The sequence below is a fragment of the Bos indicus genome, chromosome 7 (assembly GCF_029378745.1).
Source record: "Bos indicus isolate NIAB-ARS_2022 breed Sahiwal x Tharparkar chromosome 7, NIAB-ARS_B.indTharparkar_mat_pri_1.0, whole genome shotgun sequence".
Classification (NCBI taxonomy): domain Eukaryota; kingdom Metazoa; phylum Chordata; class Mammalia; order Artiodactyla; family Bovidae; genus Bos; species Bos indicus.
In genome coordinates this window covers 38,200,785-38,222,140 of record NC_091766.1, presented here as the reverse complement: position 1 = coordinate 38,222,140, position 21,356 = coordinate 38,200,785, and the positions used below count along the sequence as shown (strand labels likewise).

Sequence of the window (21,356 nt, the reverse complement as noted above, 5' to 3'; positions counted from 1 at the left end):
AAGGAATATTTCATGCAAAGATGGGCTCGATAAAGGACAGAAATGGTATGGATCTAACAGAAGCAGAAGATATTAAGAAGAGGTGGCAAGAATACACAGAAAAACTGTACAAAAAAGATCTTCACGACCCAGATAATCACGATGATGTGACCACTGGCCTAGAGCCAGACGTCCTGGAATGTGAAGTCAAGTGGGCCTTAGAAAGCATCACTATGAACAAAGCTAGTGGAGGTGATAGAATTCCAGTTGAGCTATTTCAAATCCTGAAAGATAATGCTGTGAAAGTGCTGCACTCAATATGCCAGCAAATTTGGAAAACTCAGCAGTGGCCACAGGACTGGAAAAGGTCAGTTTTCATTCCAGTCCCAAAGAAAGGCAATGCCAAAGAATGCTCAAACTACCACACAATTGCACTCATCTCACATGGTAGTAAAGTAATGCTCAAAATTCTCCAAGCCAGGCTTCAGCAATACATGAACTGTGAACTTCCAGATGTTCAAGCTGGTTTTAGAAAAGGCAGAGGAACCAGAGATCAAATTGCCAACATCCGCTGGATCATCAAAAAAGCAAGAGAGTTCCAGAAAAACATCTATTTCTGCCTTATTGACTATGCCAAAGCCTTTGACTGTGTGGATCACAATAAACTGTGGAAAATTCTGAAAGAGATGGGAATGCCAGACCACCTGACCTGCCTCTTGAGAAACCTATATGCAGGTCAGGAAGCAACAGTTAGAACTGGACATGGAACAACAGACTGGTTCCAGATCTGGAAAGGAGTACGTCAAGGCTGTATATTGTCACCCTGCTTATTTAACTTATATGCAGAGTACATCATGAGAAATGCTGGACTGGAAGAAACACAAGCTGGAATCAAGATTGCCGGGAGGAATATCAATAACCTCAGATATGCAGATGACACCACCCTTATGGCAGAAAGCGAAGAGGAACTAAAAAACCTCTTGATGAAAGTGAAAGTGGAGAGTGAAAAAGTTGGCTTAAAGCTCAACATTCAGAAAACGAAGATCATGGCATCTGGTCCCATCACTTCATGGGAAATAGATGGGGAAACAGTGGAAACAGTGTCAGACTTTATTTTTGGGGGCTCCAGAATCGCTGCAGATGGTGACTGCAGCCATGAAATTAAAAGACGCTTACTCCTTGGAAGGAAAGTTATGACCAACCTAGATAGCATATTCAAAAGCAGAGACATTACTTTTGTCAACAAAGGTCCGTCTAGTCAAGGCTATGGTTTTTCCTGTGGTCATGTATGGATGTGAGAGTTGGACTGTGAAGAAGGCTGAACGCCAAAGAATTGATGCTTTTGAACTGTGGTGTTGGAGAAGACTCTTGAGAGTCCCTTGGACTGCAAGGAGATCCAACCAGTCCATTCTGAAGGAGATCAGCCCTGGGATTTCTTTGGAAGGAATGATGCTAAAGCTGCAACTCCAGTACTTTGGCCACCTCAGGTGAAGAGTTGACTCATTGAAAAGACTCTGATGCTGGTAGGGATTGGGGGCAGGAGGAGAAGGGGATGGCAGAGGATGAGACAGCTGGATGGCATCCCTGACTCGATGGATATGAGTCTCAGTGAACTCCCGGAGTTGGTGATGAACAGGGAGGCCTGGCATGCTGCGATTCATGGGGTCACAAGGAGTCTGACACGACTGAGTGACTGATCTGATCTGATCTGATCTGAAATACGGTGAAGGCCAACAGGTATGCATTGAGATTATGGAGAAGGGCAACCACACAGCCAGGATCATAGACAAACCCCAGATCATTGAGGTTGCGTTGCAGTTGCCCACCCAGGATGTGAACCCCACACCCGGTGCCACTTCTTAATCTAGGCTGAAGCAGCTATGTGATTTTGTTTTAAATAGCTATTTCTTTTATTGTCATTTCAATTAAAGACTATGAACAAAGAAAGAATAAGAAAAATAAAAGTTTTTACTTTGTCTTCAATTAGTCCTTCTTTGGTATTCTTCCTTTGTTAATGTAGATCTGAGTCTGACCTAGATAATATTCCTTCTGTCTAAAGAACATCTTTCAACAATATTTTACTCTACTTTCCTATTGCTTGAATGGTTTCTGAGAAGTCGGATGTAACTCTTATCTTTGGTGCTGTATAGGTAAGATGTTTTTTCCCTATGGCTTTTGTCAGCACTTTATCTTAGATTTTCAGCAGTTTGAAAACTATATGCCTTGGTATAGTTTTGGGGGTGCATTTTTGCTGGTTGGTTTTTTTTTTTTTTTTTAATTGAAGGATAATGGCTTTACAGTGTTGTGCTGGTCTCTACCGTACATCAACATGAATCGGTCATATTTTTATGACTTGATAAAAAGTCTTGAGTCTCTCCCTACCATTCCACCGCAATAGGTTATCACAGAGCACTAGGCTGGGCTCCCTGTGTTATAGAGCTGCTTCCTGCTAGTACCTGTTTACACTTGATATTGTATAAAGGGGTAGGCTACCCACTGCTGTATTCATGGGCTTCCCTGGTGGCTCACACGGTAAAGAATCTGCCTGCAATGTGTGAGGCCAGGGTTCCATTCCTGGGTTGGGAAGATCCCTTGGAGGAGGGCATGGCAACCCACTCCAGTATTCTCACCTGGAGAATCCCCATGGACAGAGGAGCTGGGCAGTCTATAGTCCATGGGGTTGCAAAGAGTTGGACAGGACTGTGTGAATAAGCATAGTGTATATATGTCAGTGATACTTTCTCAATTTGTCCTACCCTCTCTGTCCCCCTCTGTGTCTACCAGACTATTCTCTGTGTCTGCATAGAGAATAAATAAAAAGGTTCATCAGTACTATTTTTTAGATTCCTTATATATGTGTTAATAATATACAGTATTAGTTTTTCTCTTTCTGACTTACTTCACTCTGTGTAACACGCTCTAGGTTCGTCCACCTCATTACACCTGACTCAAATTCATTACTTCTTATGGCTGAGTATTATGCCATTGTATATATATGCCACAACTTATTTATCCATTCATCTGTTGATGGACATCTAGGTTGCTTCCCTGTCCTGGCTATTGTCAGTAGTGCTGCAGTGAAGACTGGGGTGCTTGTGTCATTTTGAATTGTGGTTTTCTCAGAGTATTTGCCCAGTAGTGGGATCGCTGGGTCATATAGTAGTTTTATTACTAGTTTGTTAAGGAATCTCCATACTGTTCTCCATAGTGGCTGTATCAATTTACATTCCCACCAAGAGGGCAGTAGGGTTCCCTTTTATCCACATCCTCTCCAGCATTTATTTTTGTAGTTTTTTTGTTGATGGTCATTCTGACTGGTATGAAGTGATACCTCATTGTAGTTTTGATTTGCATTTCTCTAAGTGATGTTGAGCAATTTTTTCATGTGTTTATTAGCTATCTGTATGTCTTCTTTGAAGAAATATCTGTTTCTGCTGCTCATTTTTTGATTGGGCTGTTCATTTTTTGATATTGAGCTGTATGAGTTGCATATATATTTTGGAGATTAATCCTTTGTCAGTTGCTTCATTTGCAGTTATTTTCTCCCATTCTGAGGGTTGTCTTTTAAAATTGTTTAATCTTTCCTTTCTTGTGCAAAAGCTTTTAATTTTAATTAGGTCTCATTGGTTATTTTTGTTTTTATTTCCATTACTCTAGGAGGTAGGTCAAATAGGATCTTGCTATAATTTGTGTTGAAGACTATACTGCCTATGTTTTCCTCTGAGAACTTTATAGTTTCTGGCCTTACATTTAAATCTTTGATCCATTTTGAGTTTATTTTGTGTATGATATTAGGAAGTGTTCTAGTTTCATTCTTTTACATGTAGCTGTCCAGTTTTCCCAGCACCACTTATTGAAGAGACTGTCTTTTCTCCATTGTATATATTCCTGCTTCTTTTGTTAAAGATAAGGTGCCCATAGGTGTGTGGGTTTATCTCTGGGCTTTTTATCTTGTTCCATTGGTCTATATTTCTGCTTTTGTGCCAATAGCATACTGTATTGATGACTGTAGCTTTGTAGTATAGTCTGAAGGCAGGAAAGTTGATTTCTCCAGGTATGTTTTTCTCAAGACTGCTTTGGCTGTTTGGGGTCTTTTGTGTTTCCATACAGATTGTGAAATTTTCTGTTCTAGTTCTGTGAAAAATGTCATTGGTAGTTGGATAGGGATTGCATTGAATCTGTAGATTGCTTTGGGTAGTGTTATCGTAATATTAATTCTTCCAATCCAAGAACATGTTATATCTCTCTATTTGTTTGTGTCATCTTTGATTTCTTTCATCATGTCTTATAGTTTTATGCATAGAGGTCTTTTGTCTCTTTAGGTAAGTTTACTCTTAGGTATTTTATTCTTTTTGTTGCAATAGTTAATGGAATTGTTTAATTTCTCTTTCTTATTTTTTATTGTTAGTGTATAGGAATGCAAGGGATTTCTGTGTGTTTGATATCTTGTGACTTTACTATATTCATTGATTAGCTCTAGTAATTTTCTGGTGGCGTCTTTAGGGTTTTCTATGTATAATATCATGTCATCTGCAAATAGTGAGAGTTTTACTTTAACTTCTCCAATCTAGATGTTTTTTATTTATTTTTCTGATTGTTGTTACTGGGACTTCCAAAACTATATTGAATAATAATGGTGAGAGTGATTACCCTTGTCTTGTTCCTGATTTTAGTGAAAATACTTTTAGTTTTTGAACAGTGAGAATGTTTTCTGTGGGTTTGTTGTATATGGCCTTTATTATGTTTAGGTAGGTTCCTTCTGTGCCTACTTTCTGGAGAGTTTTTAATTATAAATGAGTGTTGAATTTTGTCAAAAGCTTTCTCTGTATCTATTGAGATGATGGTATACTTTTTATCTTTCAGTTTGTTAATATGGTGTATCACATTGACTTGTGTATATTGGAGAAGCCCCGGGATAAACCCCACTTGATCATGGTGTATGATCCTTTTAATATGTTGTTGGGTTCTGTTTGCTAAAATTTTGTTTTGAATTTTTTCATCTGTGTTCGTCAGTGATATTGGCCTGTAATTGTCTTTTTTTGTAATGTCTTCATCTGGTTTTGGTATCAGGGTGATGGTGGCCTTATAGAATGAGTTTGGGAGTTTCTCTTCCTCTACAGTGTTCTGGAAGAATTTGAGGAGGATAGATGTTAACTCTTCTCTAAATGTTCAGTAGAATTCACCTGTGAAGCCATCTGGTCTGGTCCTGGGCTTTTGTTTGTTGGAAGATTTTTGATTGTAGTTTTGATTTCAGTGCCTGCGATTGGTCTGTTCATATTTCCTGTTTCTTCCTGGTTCAGTCTTGGAAGGTTATACTTTTCTAAGAATTTGTCCATTTCTTCCAGATTGTCCATTTTATTGACATACATTGCTCCAAAGTCTACAGTCTCAGGCTGATAGCAGATATTTAATCTGCTGCACCTGTAGCTGCAAGAGTGCCTTCCCTTCCTCTTTGTTCACATAGTCTCTGGAGCTTAGCTTTGGTTTTGGTCCCACCTCTGTTGAAGCTTCAATACTTTGGCCACCTGATGAGAAGAAACAATCCATTGGAAAAGACTTGGTGCTGGGAAAGATTGAAGGCAAGAGGAGAAGGGGCAACAGAGTATGAGATGGTTAGATAACATCACTGACTCAATGGACATGAATTTGAGCAAACTCCAGGATATAGTGGAGGACAGAGGAGCCTGGCATGCTACAGTCCATGGATTCACAAAGAGTCAGACACAACTTAGTGACTGAATACCAGTAACAGCTGCTTGTAGGCAACCCTCTGGTGTCTGTTCCCTGCCAAGACAAGAGGGGGTGAAAATAGCATCTTATTATGGCTCATCTCTCAGTCAGGCTGGGGAGATGGAGGGGTATGGCAGACACTATTGGGGTGTGTGGGGAGTACCTGCTTCAGCAGAGGCCTGTGAGAAGTTGCTATAGTCTGAGGTGGTTCATACACTCCCCTAGGGCCAGACATCCTAGAATGTGAAGCCAAGTGGGCCTTAGGAAGCATCACTACAAACAAAGCTAGTGGAGGTGATGGAATTCCAGTTGAGCTATTTCAAATCCTGAAAGATGATGCTGTGAAAGTGCTGCACTCAACATGCCAGCAAATTTGGAAAACTCAGCAGTGGCCACAGGACTGGAAAAGGTCAGTTTTCATTCCAGTCCCAAAGAAAGGTAATGCCAAAGAATGCTCAAACTACCGCACAGTTGCACTCATCTCACATACTAGTAAAGCAATGCTTAAAATTCTCCAAGCCAGGCTTCAGCAATACGTGAACCGTGAACTTCCTGATGTTCAAGCTGGTTTTAGAAAAGGCAGAGGAACCAGAGATCAAATTGCCAACATCCGCTGGATCATCAAAAAAGCAAGAGAGTTCCAGAAAAACATCTATTTCTGCCTTATTGACTATTCCAAAGCCTTTGACTGTGTGGATCACAATAAACTGTGGACAATTCTGAAAGAGATGGGAATGCCAGACCACCTGACCTGCCTCTTGAGAAACCTGTATGCAGGTCAGGAAGCAACAGTTAGAACTGGACATGGAACAACAGACTGGTTCCAGATCTGGAAAGGAGTACGTCAAGGCTGTATATTGTCACCGTGCTTATTTAAATTATATGCAGAGTACATCATGAGAAACACTGGGCTGGAAGAAGCACAAGCTGGAATCAAGATTGCCGGGAGAAATATCAATAACCTCAGATATGCAGATGACACCACCCTCATGGCAGAAAGTGAAGAGAAACTAAAGAGCCTCTTGATGAAAGTGAAAGAGGAGAGTGAAAAAGTTGGCTTAAAGCTCAACATTCAGAAAACAAAGATCATGGCATCTGGTCCCATCACTTCATGGGAAATAGATTGGGGAAACAGTGGAAACAGTGGCTGACTTTATTTTTCTGGGCTCCAAAATCACTGTGGGTGGTGATTGCAGCCATGAAATTAAAAGACGCTTACTCCTTGGAAGGAAAGTTATGACCAACCTAGACAGCATGTTGAAAGGCAGAGACATTACTTTGTCAACAAAGGTCCGTCTAGTCAAGGCTATGGTTTTTCCAGTGGTCATGTATGGATGTAGGAGTTGGACTATAAAGAAAGCTGAGTGCCAAAGAATTGATGCTTTTGAATTGTGGTGTTGGAGAAGACTCTTGAGAGTCCCTTGGACTGCAAGGAGATCCAACCAGTCTATCCTAAAGGAGATCAGTCCTGGGTGTTCATTGGAAGGACTGATGTTGAAGCTGAAACTCCAATACTTCGGCCACCTGATGCGAAGAGCTGACTCACTTGAAAAGACCCTGATTCTGGGAAAGATTGAAGGCAGGAGGAGAACGGGACGACAGAGGATGAAATGATTAGATGACATCACCGACTTGATGGACATGAGCTTGGGTGGAATCTGGAAGTTGGTGATGGACAGAGAGGCCTGGTGTGCTGCGGTTCATGCGGTTGCAAAGAATCGGACACGACTGAGTGACTGAACTTAACTGAACTGAACTGAAGGATAGTTGGTCCCTGGTTGTGTGTCCCTTGTTAGAGCCAAGCCACATAAGCCCACAGGAAAGTGTGGACTGTGACCTCTGCCTGCTGACAGCTTGGTCGCAGCTGCTACCTTGGGGTTGGGACCGCAGCCGCAGTTTGTTCCCTGCCTATTGCACTTGCCCTGGCTTTGACAGTGGCCAGTTGGCCTGAGTGCCTCTCTCTGGGATCATAAGTTGCATTTGCAGCTCGTGCCACCTCTGGCACTTGTGCCGGCTTTGGTGGTGGCTGGCCAGCGTATCTGCCTCTGGGGTCTCAGTCCATAGCTGGGGCTTGTCGCACCTATGGCACTCTTGAAGGCTGGGTCCTGTTGTCAGTGAGTGCACAGTTTTTGGGGATCCCCACAGCAATGATCTCCTGTCTCTCTGTCAGGCCTAACTCCCTGGACTCCATCAGTTGTGTTATACTAGCCACTTCAGAGTATCTTCACAGCAGTCAATCCCAGTCCTCTCCCTAGGGTCCAGCCCCCAAAGCCCTCTACCCAGCCCATACTGGCTGCAGCAGGGCATGCCAACAGCATCTTGGCTGGTAAGTGCTGGTCAGCAACAATCTCTGTGGTGATTTCTTTCCATTTTGCCTTCTGAGCACATGTTGCTGCATTCCCCTCTGGGGTTCCAAAGCTCTTCTCCAACTCTGCAGTGAGGGGGTTTCCAAGTGTGCAGAAACTTTTTCTTCTTCATGGCTCCCTCCCCAAGGTGTAGGTCTCCATCCCAAATCCTTTGTCTCTTTTTTCTCTTACAACTTTTCTCCTACCTCATTCTGTGGAGATTGGTTTGCCTTTTTGGAAGTCTGGGGTCTTGCCAGCTTTCAGAAGGTGTTCTGTAGGAGCTGTTCCATACACAGATATGTTTTTGACGTATTTGTGGGGAGGAAGGTGCCCTCCTTATTTTACTCTTTTGTCTTGCGGGATCTCCTGGTTTAGTGTTCCTTAAGCTTCCTGGATCTGTAGTTTAGTATCTGACCTTAATTTGGGGAAATTCTGAGTCATTATTATTTCACATAATTCTTTCGCTTCTATTTTTCTCATCCTTCTGGCAGTTGCATTATGTTTTTATTACTCTTTTTGTAGTTGTTCCACAGTCCTTGAATATTGTCTTATCCTTTTCAGTCTTTGTTCTCTTTATGTTTTAGTTTTGGTGGTTTCAATTAACATGTCTTCAAGCTCAGGTTCTTTTTTAAAGGTGTGTACAGTCTACTGATAAACCCATCCAAAGCATTCTTCATTTCTGTTACAGTGTTTTTAATCTTTAGTATTTCTTTTTGTTTCTTTCTTAGGATTTCCATCTCTCTATTTACATTTCCCATCTGACCTTGTTTGTGCTCTAATTTATCCTTTAAAGCCCTTATATTAATCATAATTGTTTTAAATTCTAGCCTGATAATTCCAGCATTAGTACCATGTCTGATTCTGATGCATAGTCTATCTTTTCAAATCGTAGTTTTTGCCTTTTAGTGTGACTTGTAATGTTTTTTTGATAGCTAGACACGATGTATCAGGTAAAAGAAACTACTCTAAATAGGCCTTTAGTAATGTGGTATTAGGTGTGGCTAATAAGGGAAGTATCTGTAGTTCCCTGATTGTGAAGTGAAAGTCTCTCAGTTGTGTCCGACTCTGTCCATGGGATTTCCCAGGCAAGAATACTGGAGTGGGTTGCCATTTCCTTCTCCAGGGGATCTTCCTGATTCAGGGATCCATCCCGGGTCTCCTGTCTTGGAGGCAGATTCCTTACTATCTGAGCTACCAGGGAAGTTCCCTAATTAGTTCTCAGTATTTCAGTCTGTGAACTTCACAAGTGTTTCTAATTTTTTCCTCCCTCTTTAGGTGGGAGAGGATGGCTAGAGTACCTTGGAGTTTGGTATGTCCCTTCTCACACATCAGTTATACTGTTAGCCTAGACTGATTACTTAGTTTCTCCTAGGGCAAGCCTTGCTGGAAAGAACAGAGTGCCCTGATAAATTTCAAAATAGCTCCTCCCCTCTACTGTCTTTGGGACATTTAAGAGGAAGTTTCTCTTATATTTATTGTGAGAACCTGGTGGGCCCCCTTTTCCCTGGAATTTTTAACTCCCAGACTTGTCCACACCAAGCCTCCAGCAATTTGTCCCTTACAGTTCAGGTTTTCTTGGCACTGATTTCTGTGTTGTTTTTACTCTTGAATCTCTGCTCTGATAAGCCATGACCCCCTGTATTCCCTTGTTTCTCTCTCTGTCTTGGGGGCAGCAATGTGCCTTGTGCCCTCCTTTCTCACAGATCCAGGAAGAGTTGTTGATTTTTTCAGTTGCTTTATTAATAGCTTTTTACTCTTTAGGACAAAGCGGTGACTTACTTCCAGGTTTCTTACATGTGGAATCAGAAGTTGGTTCTATAATTTCCATTATATTTTCATATGGCTTTTATAGACTTTTATCATTTTTATATATCTTCATGATTAGTATTTTGATAACATATGAGTCTCTTGAGTTAACATGCCTTATATAACTTAACAGTGGCTTTGTTTTTGGGAAACTTAAGTCAGTCACCTTGTAGGTTATAGTGTGTGTGTGTGTGTGTGTGTGTGTGTGTTTGTGTTTGTGTATTACCCGCTCAGTCCTGTCCAACTCTTTGTGACCCTGTGGACTGTAGCCTGCTGTGCTCCTCTGTCCATGGGATTCTCTAGGCAAGAATACTGGAGTGGGTTGCTATTTATTTCTCCACAGGATCGTCCCAACCCAGGGATTGAACCCAGATCTCCTGCATTGCATTCTTATACCACTGAGCCACCAAGGAAGCCCAGGTTCTAGTGTAATGAACATCTTTTTGTGTATAACACAGTTTTTCTTTTCAGTGATTGTTCAGGATAAACTCCCAGAAGTGGTATCACTTTGTTTGAGAATGTACATGTATACAGGTGCCTACACAGTGTCTTGATGCTTTCAAAAGTGTTTTATAAACTTGTAACTGGCAACATGTAGATATATTAAGTTTATCACAGTTGCAGAGCTATGTCTGTTTTGCAAAAAAAAGTTCTTAGGAAAAGATTTGGGCAGGAAGATAATTTATCTTTTGTTGTTGCATGAAATGTGCTATGTCAGAACATTTGTTCTGTTCTCTCGGTTTACTTACTTATTTAGGCTGTGCTGGGTCTTCATTGCAGTGCGTGGGCTTCTGTAATTTTGTTGTATGGACTCTAGAGCACGCAGGCTCAGTGGTTGTGGCACATGGAGTTGTTGCCCTGTGGCGTGTGGGATCTTACTTCCCCAACCAGGGATCAAACCCCCATTTCCTGCATTGGAAGGTGAATTCTTAACCATTGGACCACAGGAAGCCCCTCAACCTTTTTAAATAACCACAACTTTTACAGGTTATATCTGTTTTTGTGTTCTGGATTGTTTGGATTGTTAACAGCCTGTTTACACATCTTAGTGGGCCAACCTCAATGTTGCTGCTGCTGCTGCTAAGTCGTTTTAGTTGTGTCTGACTCTGTGCGACCCCATAGACAGCAGCCCACCAGGCTCCGCAGTCCCTGGGATTCTCCAGGCAAGAACACTGGAGTGGGTTGCCATTTCCTTCTCCAATGCATGAAAGTGAAAAGTGAAAGTGAAGTCGCTCAGTCGTGTCCAATTCTTAGCAACCCCTGGACTGCAGCCTTCCAGGCTCCTCCACCCATGGGATTTTCCAGGCAAGAGTACTGGAGTGAGGTGCCGTTGCCTTCTCTGAACCTGAATGTTGGGAGATCATAAATTTTGAAGAACATAATCAGAATCATTTGATAAGCTAGTTGAGCCAATTCAGTTAGAGATTCTAATGTTGACACTTGCTGACATTTCCTCCTGGCTGGAATTCCAGTTTGTTTCTCCCTTTCTTCTAATGGTTGGGTTCTTATATTGTAGAGAGGTTAGGTAAAATATGTCCTAGTCAGTAGTGATGTTTATTAGACTTTAGTCTCAGATCATGGTTATATAAAAACTAAGAGTCAGTAACTAGTGAATAAGAATGTCCTTTTAATTCTGATTGTGGTTAGAGTAAATATGTAGTGGTGGCTTTGTCAGATTATGTGCTTGTATGTTATTGTTTGTTGTTCACTTGCTAGTTGTATCTGACTCTTTTGTGACCCCATGGACTGTAGCCCGACAGGCTCCTGTGTCCTTGGGATCTTCCAGGCAAGAATCCTGGAGTGGGTTGCTATTTCCTCTCTAGGGCATCTTCTTGACCCAGGAATCAAACCTGCATTTCCTGCATTGGCAGGAGGATTCTTTACCACTGAGCCACCTAGGAAGACAGGTGTTATTGTTAGTGAAAAACAATAATCTGAAGTTTTGGATTTCTTTAAATAAAATGTAATAACAGTAAATAATTTGTTAATTGAGAGTAATAATAAACAGTTATTAGACACTTGTTATGTGCCAGGTACTATTCTAAATATTTTTCATGTATTATTTAACCATCGTAACAGACTTAAATACTATTACCTCTGTTTTTCTTGTGTGTGAAGTAAAACAAGTATTATTAAATCATAGTATTTATATGAGAATTCTAATGTTAAGAGTATGTTTATATTTACTCTAGATATATGGTCATGCGGATTAAAAGACACAAAGAAAAAAAAGGGAGGGAGATTATCACAGACTAGCACCAGTATCCAGGTTTAGAGGATAAATAACCTGCTCGAAATTTTACAATTAAAAAAGCATGAAATCAAGAATTAAACCCAGGTAGTCTGGCTGTGGGGGCTTCCCTGGTGGCTCAGATGGTAAGGAATGTGCCTGCAATGTGGGAGACCTGGGTTTGATCCCTGGGTTGGGAAGATCCCCTGGAGAAGAGAACGGCAACCCACTCCAATAGAATTGCCTGGAGAATTCCATGGATAGAGGAGCCTGGCAGGCTACATACAGTCCTTGGGGTCGCAAAGAGTCAGACGTGACTGAGGGACTTTCATTTCCTTCCTCAGTCTGGCTGTGGAGTTTCCTGTCTATGTAGTTGAGAACAGAATCCTTACTAAGTTCTTATTTTCATGTTAATGTAATAGCAAAGCCTGCATCTCTGCAGAATCTTTAGGAAATATGTTGTTCAGTCCTTTAGTCGTGTTTGACTCTTTGTGACCTCATGGACTGCAGCACACCATACTTCCCTGTCCCTCACCATCTCCTGAAGTTTGCCCAAGTTCATGTCCATTGTATCAGTGATGACATCCAGCCATCTCATTATCTGACTCCTTCTTCTTCTGCCCTCTGTCTTTCCCAGCATCTGGGACTTTTCCAATGAGTCTTCTATTTGCATCAGGTGACCAAAATACTGGAGCTTCAACTTCAGCATTAGTCCTTCTAATGAGTACTCAGGGTTGATTTCCTTTAAGATTAACTGGTTTGATCTCCTTGCTGTCCAAGGGACTCTTAATTAGGGAATACAAGATATTTTAAAAGACTGAATATTACAAAGAACTCATTTTGCATTATTACATGGTTTTCCTTCTCTTAAATTGAACACAGAGGATATAATCAACATCAATATTTTCTTGATGACTTAGTGACTTCATTAAGAATGAATAATCATGTTGTAAGAATGTCAGTCTTTTCCATTTTATCCATTCTATTGATATATAGTGGTAGCTCATTTTAACTTGCCTTTTCCTCATGATTAATGATCTTTTCTTATGCTTAATGATTATTCCAAAATTTTCAGATCTGTTGTTCATTATTGATAAAATTAGATGGCTTGTTTTCTTACTATGAAGTATAGGTATTTCATATACTTTGGATACAAGTCTTTTGTCAGATTATATATATTGTGAATATGTTCTCCCATTTTGTGACTTACCTTTTTCTTTTCTTTCTTTTTTACTTAAAATTTTTTTTAATTAAAAACTATTTTTGTACTTTTTATTTTTGTAACAAAGAGAAGTTTTATATTTACTTTTTTCTTTCTGTGTCATATGTAAACAAAATTTGACTATCCCTCAGTTACAAAGATTTTCACCTGTGTTTTCTTCTAGGATTTTTATAGTTTTAGCTTTTATATCTAGATATGTATTCCATTTTGAGTTAATTTTTGTCTATAGTGTGAGATAAGGGTTAAGGTTTCATTTTTTTTTCCTTATGGATATCCTGTTGTTCTGGTACCATTTGTTGAAAAGGCTTGTTGGTAGAAATCAATTGAAAAAAATTTGTGCATCTATTTCTGAATTTTTTATTACATTACGTTTAATGAACTTGTTTGGATTTTCGTTGGGATTGTGTTGAATCAATTTGGGGAGACTTGATATCTTATTTTCTGAATTATGTTGCTATTATTTTTTCTTTAGTTTTTGTTAGAATTCACCAGTGATGAATGTCAGATGGCTTTGGATTTTCTTTATGGAGAGGTTTTTAGTTACAGATTCATATTCTTTAGTAGGTATAAGGCTGTTCAGATACTCTTTTTCTTCTGTGTCAGTTTTCGTAATTTATGTTTTTCAGTGATTTTTTTTTGTTTGTTTTGTTTCAGTTAAGTCAGTGTTTCTCAGTCCTTTTTTCATTACTGTTCCCTGAAGGATCCTTTTTAGGCTTTTTTTTTCCTAGCCACCACTGTCCCCGTGAAATTTTAATGCCATCAGTTCAGTTCAGTTCAGTTGCTCAGTCGTGTCCGACTCTTTGCGACCCCATGAATCACAGCATGCCAGGCCTCCCTGTCCATCACCAACTCCTGGAGTTCACTCAGACTCACGTCCATCGAGTCAGTGATGCCATCCAGCCATCTCATCCTCTGTCGTCCCCTTCTCCTCCTGCCCCCAATCCCTCCCAGCATCAGAGTCTTTTCCAATGAGTCAACTCTTCGCATGAGGTGGCCAAAGTACTGGAATTTCAGGTTTAGCATCATTCCTTCCAAAGAAATCCCAGGGCTGATCTCCTTCAGAATGGACTGGTTGGATCTCCTTGCAGTCCAAGGGACTCTAAGAGTCTTCTCCAACACCACAGTTCAAAACCATCAGTTCTTCAGCGCTCAGCCTTCTTCACAGTCCAACTCTCACATCCATACATGACCACAGGAAAAACCATAGCCTTGACTAGACGAACCTTTGTTGGCAAAGTAATGTCTCTGCTTTTGAATATGCTATCTAGGTTGGTCATAACTTTCCTTCCAAGGAGTAAGCGTCTTAGATAATGCTATATATCCTATTTATGTACCAACTTATACACCTGTGTTTTATATATAAAGAAAGTTAAGATTTCTTGGACTTCCAAGAACCAATTTTTGTCCACTTGGAGATGATATCATGCCAGTTGAGAATGCATGTTTGTTTGTCAAATTTATTGGCATAAAATTGTCCATGGTATTCTGTTGTTCTTTTCATGATTGTAGAATCTGTAGTGATATATCCCCTCTTATTCCTGTGTTGTTAACTTACATGTTTTCTTTTTCTTCTTGATCAGTCTAATCAGAGATTTATAAATTTTATTGACCTTTTCATGGAACCAAGTTTTGTTATTAATTTTTATTTTCTGTGTTGTATTCAATCTTCTATTTCATTGATATCTGCTCTTTATATTACTTTCTTCTTACTTTGGGTTAATTTTGCTCTTCATTGTTTAGCTTATTAAAGAAAAGCTTAGATCTCTGACTTGAAATTTTTCTTCTTTTTTATATGATCATGTAAAGCTATTCATATCCCTGTAAACATTGCATTATGTACTTCCATAGATTTTGATTAGGAAAAAAAAGTCTGGAAAGTATTCTTCAGGGAATAGTAATGAAAAAAGGACTGAGAAATACTGACTTAATTGAACAAATTAAAAAAATCACTGAAAAACATAATTTATGAAAACTGACACAGAAAACAGAGAACATCTGAATAGCCGTATATCTATTAAAGAATTTGAATTTATAGTTAAAAAACCTCTCTATAAAGAAAATCTAAGGCCATCTGACATTCATTCACTGGTTAATTCTGATCTGTTTTCATTCTCATTAAGATCACTTTAAATTTATTTGGGTGCATTTTTTTATTTTGGGAATTTAATCTTAGGGGTCCCTTATCCTTACTGATTTTATTTTACACTTTAAAAACAGGTTTAACATTTACCCGATTAAGTCAAAGATATACCAAAAGGTATAGTCCAAGAAATGTCACTCCCTCCCTTATCCCTCCCACTTTGTACCCAACTACCTGTATATAACCATTTGAATTAGTTTCTAATTCATCTTTCTTGTGTCACTCTTGGCAAAAATTAGCATACTATATAATCTTTTGTGTTTTGCTTCTTTTTTTTAGCTTGATACTGTATCTTTACAATCATTCTATTCCTAGAGCATAGATACCTTCCTTATTCTTTTTACAGTTTTATGTATGAATACCAAAATTTATTCAAGCAGTGTCCTGTGATGGTCATTACGTGGATTCCATTGTTTTGCAAATTCAAACAATGCTGCAGTGAAAAATGTAGTACATATTTGGTTTTGTTGTCATTGTTCAGTCGCTAAGTTGTGTCCAACTATTTGTAGCCCTATAGACTACAGCATGCCAGGCTCCTGTGTCCTTCACTGTCTCCTGGAGTTTGCTCAAATTCATGTCCATTGAACTGGTGATGCTATCTAACCGTCTCATCCTCTGTCACCCTCTTCTGCTTTTGCCTTCAATCTTTCCCAGCATCAAAGTCTTTTTCAATGAGTTGGCTCTTCACATCAGGTGGCCAAAATATTGGAGCTTCAGCTTTAGCATCAGTCCTTCCATGAATATTCAGGGTTGATTTCCTTTAGGATTGACTGGTTTGGCCTCTTTGCAGTTCAAAGGACTCTCAAGAGTCTTCTCCAGCACCAAAATTTGAAAGCATCAGTTCTTCGGTGCTCAGCCTTCTTTATGGTCCAACTCTCACATCTGTACATGACTGCTGAAGCAGGCTGGTTGCTCTACAGGTTACGGTTCTTGCCTCTGGCATGAGGGGTTCCAGACGAGCCCCAAGATGAAAGGTTGTTGCTAGGCCATGGAAGACGTCGGGATTCTTGGCCTCCAGAGGAGAGGAATTCAATCTGGGGCCAGTGACAAAGCTTGATCACTCAGAACTTTTGCGTGATAAAGTTTTATTAAAGTATGAAAGAGATGGATAAAGCTTCTGACATAGACATCAGAAGGGGGCAGAAAGAGTGCCCCCCTGCTAGGCTTTAGCAGTATGTTATATACCTATCAGCCAGCTGTTAATTAGAGAAAGGAGATGTCTCAGAGTGGTACTAGCCCTCTCACCCACAACATGCATGTTGAGATAATATTGGCACCAGGTGAGTCATCCTGGGCCATAAAACGATTGACATGAATCTTGAAGAAAGGCAGGTTTGCACATAAATATATAGTTTCATTAACATAGATTAAGAAAATAGTGTATGAGTAAAACATACAGGTTTGTTAAGCCCTTCAGTTCAGTTCAGTTCAGTTGCTCAGTCGTGTCCAACTCTTTGCGACCCCATGAATCGCAGCACGCCAGGCCTCCCTGTCCATCACCAACTCCTGGAGTTCACTCAGACTCACGTCCATCAAGTCAGTGATGCCATCCAGCCATCTCATCCTCTGTCGTCCCCTTCTCCTCCTGCCCCCAATCCCTCCCAGCATCAGAGTCTTTTTCAATGAGTCAACTCTTCGCATGAGGTGGCCAAAGTACTGGAATTTCAGGTTTAGCATCATTCCTTCCAAAGAAATCCCAGGGCTGATCTCCTTCAGAATGGACTGGTTGGATCTCCTTGCAGTCCAAGGGACTCTAAGAGTCTTCTCCAACACCACAGTTCAAAAGCATCAGTTCTTCAGCGCTCAGCTTTCTTCACAGTCCAACTCTCACATCCATACATGACCACTGGAAAAACCATAGCCTTGACTAGATGGACCTTGTTGGCAAAGTAATGTCTCTGCTTTTCAATATGCTGTCTAGGTTGGTCATAACTTTTCTTCCAAGGAGCAAGCGTCTTTTAATTTCATGGCTGCAGTCAACCATCTGCAGTGATTTTGGAGCCCCCCAAAATAAAGTCTGACACTGTTGCCACTGTTTCCCCATCTATTTGCCATGAAGTGATGGGACCAGATGCCATGATCTTCGTTTTCTGAATGTTGAGTTTTAAGCCAACTTTTTCACTCTCCTCTTTCACCTTCATCAAGAGGCTCTTTAGTTCCTCTTCACTTTCTGCCATAAGGGTGGTGTCATCTGCATATCTGAGGTTATTGATATTTCTCCCGGCAGTCTTGATTCCAGCTTGTGCTTCTTCCAGCCCAGCATTTCTCATGATGTACTCTGCATATAACTTAAATAAGCAGGGTGACAATATACAGCCTTGACGTACTCCTTTCCAGATCTGGAACCAGTGTGTTGTTCCATGTCCAGTACTAACTGTTGCTTCCTGACCTGCATATAGGTTTCTCAAGAGGCAGGTCAGGTGGTCTGGTATTCCCATCTCTTTCAGAATTGTCCACAGTTTATTGTGATCCACACAGTCAAAGGCTTTGGCATAGTCAATAAAGCAGAAATAGATGTTTTTCTGGAACTCTCTTGCTTTTTTGATGATCCAGCGGATGTTGGCAATTTGATCTCTGGTTCCTCTGCCTTTTCTAAAACCAGCTTGAACATCAGGAAGTTCACGGTTCACGTATTGCTGAAGCCTGACCTGGACAATTTTGAGCATTACTTTACTACCGTGTGAGATGAGTGCAATTGTGTGGTAGTTTGAGCATTCTTTGGCATTGCCTTTGTTTGGGATTGGAATGAAAACTGACCTTTTCCAGTCCTGTGGCCACTGCTGAGTTTTCCAAATTTGACATCTTTTTTGGGTGTTGTAGGTCTTCATAAAGGTCTTGTAGGTCTTCATAGAACTGTTCAACTTCAGCATTATTGGTTGGGACATAGACTTGGATTACTGTGATACTGAATGGTTTGCCTTGGAAACGAACAGAGATCATTCTGTCATTTTTGAGATTGCATCCAAGTACTGCATTTCGTACTCTTTTGTTGACCATGATGGCTACTCCATTTCTTCTGAGGGATTCCTGCATGCAGTAGTAGATATAACATGGGGTTCTCAAGGCAAGAATACTGAAGTGGTTTGCCATTCCCTTCTCCAGTGGACCACATTCTGTCAGACCTCTCCACCATGACCCGCCTGTCTTGGGTGGCCCCACGGGCATGGCTTAGTTTCATTGAGTTAGACAAGGCTGTGGTCCTAGTGTGATCTGAGTCTTAAGCAGAACAGACTTCAAGAGAGACAGAGTCTAGTGTAAATACATAGTTCATTAACATAGCTTAAGAAAACCATTTCCATAAGAAAAACGCATTGGTTAGCTTAAGGTTTGAGAAAAGTTAAGTTCAAGTGGAACCAGGTGTCGTCATGGCAACACAGAATTTTAAGGAAAACCTTTTAAATTTGTATAGAGAAGGGTAAAAAATCTGACACTTGTGGTTTGTTTCCTCCTGCTGCTTAAAAAAGAGATAAAAAATGTCTAAGACTTGCAGCCTATTTCCTCCATTTGGAGACCCTTGGCCTTCCTGCCTGTTACCCTCTCACTACTGGAAAAACCATAGCTTTGACTGCAGACCTTTGTCAGCACAGTGATGTCTTTGTTTTTTAAATATGCTGTCTTGTGTATATTTATTTTTTTTTTAATTGAAAATACATCGTTAGAGTACATTGCTCGAATTGGGATTGCTGGGTCATATGTGTAGTTTGTTAGTCACTGCCAGAATCTTGTCCATAAGCATTATACAAAATGGCAATATTCTTTTTTATATTTATTGGCTAGAATAATTTTCTTTTGAAGTATTTTTTTTTAATTTATTTATTTTTAATTGGAGGATAATTGCTTTACAATGTTGTATTGGTTTTGCCATACATCAGCATGAATCAGCCACAGGTATGCATATGTCCTCTCCCTTTGGAACCTCCCTCCCATCTCCCCCCACTACCCACCCCGCCACACCCCCCGGCATCCCACCTCTCTAGGTTGTCACAGAGCACTGGGTCGAGCTCCCTGCATCATATAGCATATTCCCAATGGTTATCTGTTTTACATATGGTAATGTGTATGTTTCAATGCTACTCTCAATTCATTCTACCCTCTCCTTCCCTCACTGTGTCTAACAAGTCTTTTCTCTATGTCTGCATCTCTATTGCTGGTCTACAAATAGGTTAATCAGTACCATTTTTCTAGATTCCATATGTATGTGTTAATATAGAATATTTGTTTTTATTTTGCTGACATACTTCATCCTGCATAACAGGCTCTAGGTTCATCCACCTCACTACAACTGACTTTGTTCCTTTTTATGGCTGAATAATACTCAATTATATATAGGTGAGAGTGAAAGTCACTCAGTTGTGTCCAACTCTTTGTGACTCCATGGACTATAAAGTCCATGGGATTCTCCAGGCCAGAAAACTGGAGTGGTTAACCATTTCCTTCTCCAGGGGATCTTCCCAATCCAGGGATCAAACCCATGTCTCCCGCATTGCAGGCAGATTCTTTACCAGCTGAGTCACAAGGGAAGCCCGTTATATATATATATACCACACACACATATATACCACAACTTTATCCATTCATCTGTTGATGGACATCTAGGTTGCTTTTGTGTCCTGGCTATTGCAAATAGTGTTGCAATGAACATTGGGGTACATGTGCCTTTTAGAATGATTTTTCTCAGGGTATATGCCCAGTTGTGGGATTGCTGGGTAGTATGGTAGTTTTATTCCTAGTTTATTGGGGAATCTCCATACTGTTCTTCGTAGTGGCTGTACCAATTTACATTCCCACCAACAGTGCAAGAGGGTTCCCTTTTCTCCACACCATCTTACAACTCTTTAAAGAAAAGCTTCTTTTCATCTATTTGGTTATCTAGTAGTATAGCTTATATTGGAAGAATAGGACAAAAGCTTGATTCTCTATCCTTTTTTTTTTCCAGTTTTCAAAATAATTGATTCATTGTTGATTGAATAACATATTGTTAACATTCTTCAACAGTGACTAGTTTTTTTTAAGTACTATTATGAACTTATAGATTTAAACTTATTTGTGTGTTAGTCACTCAGTTGTGTCTAACTCTTTGTGACCCCATAGACTGTAGCCTTCCAAGCTCCTCTGTCCATGGACTTCTCCAGGGAAGAATACTGGAGTGGGTTGCCAATTCCCTTCTCCAGTTAAACTTATTTAGTATGTTTTAATTCATTGTATTCATTATCCTTGTTGATGTTCAGTGGTCTCATTTTTGGCCATTGAGAACCTTTTTAAGTTGGGTCTTAAGTTCTTTTGATATGACCCGAGTAGTATCTGGTAGATTCTTTGCTCATAAATATGACAGATATTCTAATTCATCTTCTATTAATATGTTTCATTCTCCAGACTTGCAGTCAACTATTCCTCTCCAGGGTACCCCAGTTGCTTTTAATGGGAAATGCTGTTTGCAGATGACACTCTGGTCTTTAGAGATGTTCTTTTCTATTGGATAAATCAGAAGATTCTGAAAAGTAAAATTACTCTGGCTTGATGTTGAGCATAAAGCAAATATGTGTCAGTATGAAGTGATAGGTATTGAAAAACCCTGGATTGGGAGTTAGTTCCTCTTATTCATTCACCAGATATTACCTGTCAGGAGCCAGGTACTCTTCTCTTGTGCTGAAGATACAACAGTGAAGAAAAGTAGGCAGAAACTCTGCCTTCATAGGAGCTCACAGTTTCGTTAATCCTGGACTCTTATAGCTGCTGCTACTGATTTTTACCTGTACCTTACCTTTTGGAGCTTTCCTTATTCACAAAATTGTACTAAGTGGTCTTTAGTGTCTTCTCTTGAAAAGTTTAATAATTCTGTTTCTTGTGTACACACTTATTTAATGTTTGTAGTGTCACTGTCTCTCTTTTCCCTGTCTTCTTACA

General features: G+C 40.1%; 1 protein-coding gene and 1 pseudogene across 9 annotated transcripts in view; both read left to right on the top strand.

Annotated features, from left to right (window-relative positions):
* The window catches only part of LOC139184127 (selenide, water dikinase 1-like), a 28,014-nt pseudogene extending 6,664 nt beyond the window's left edge, over positions 1-21,350 (top strand).
* UIMC1 (ubiquitin interaction motif containing 1) overlaps positions 1-21,356 on the top strand; it is a 137,831-nt gene that overhangs the window by 45,445 nt on the left and 71,030 nt on the right. The gene's annotated exons all lie outside the window — the stretch shown is intronic.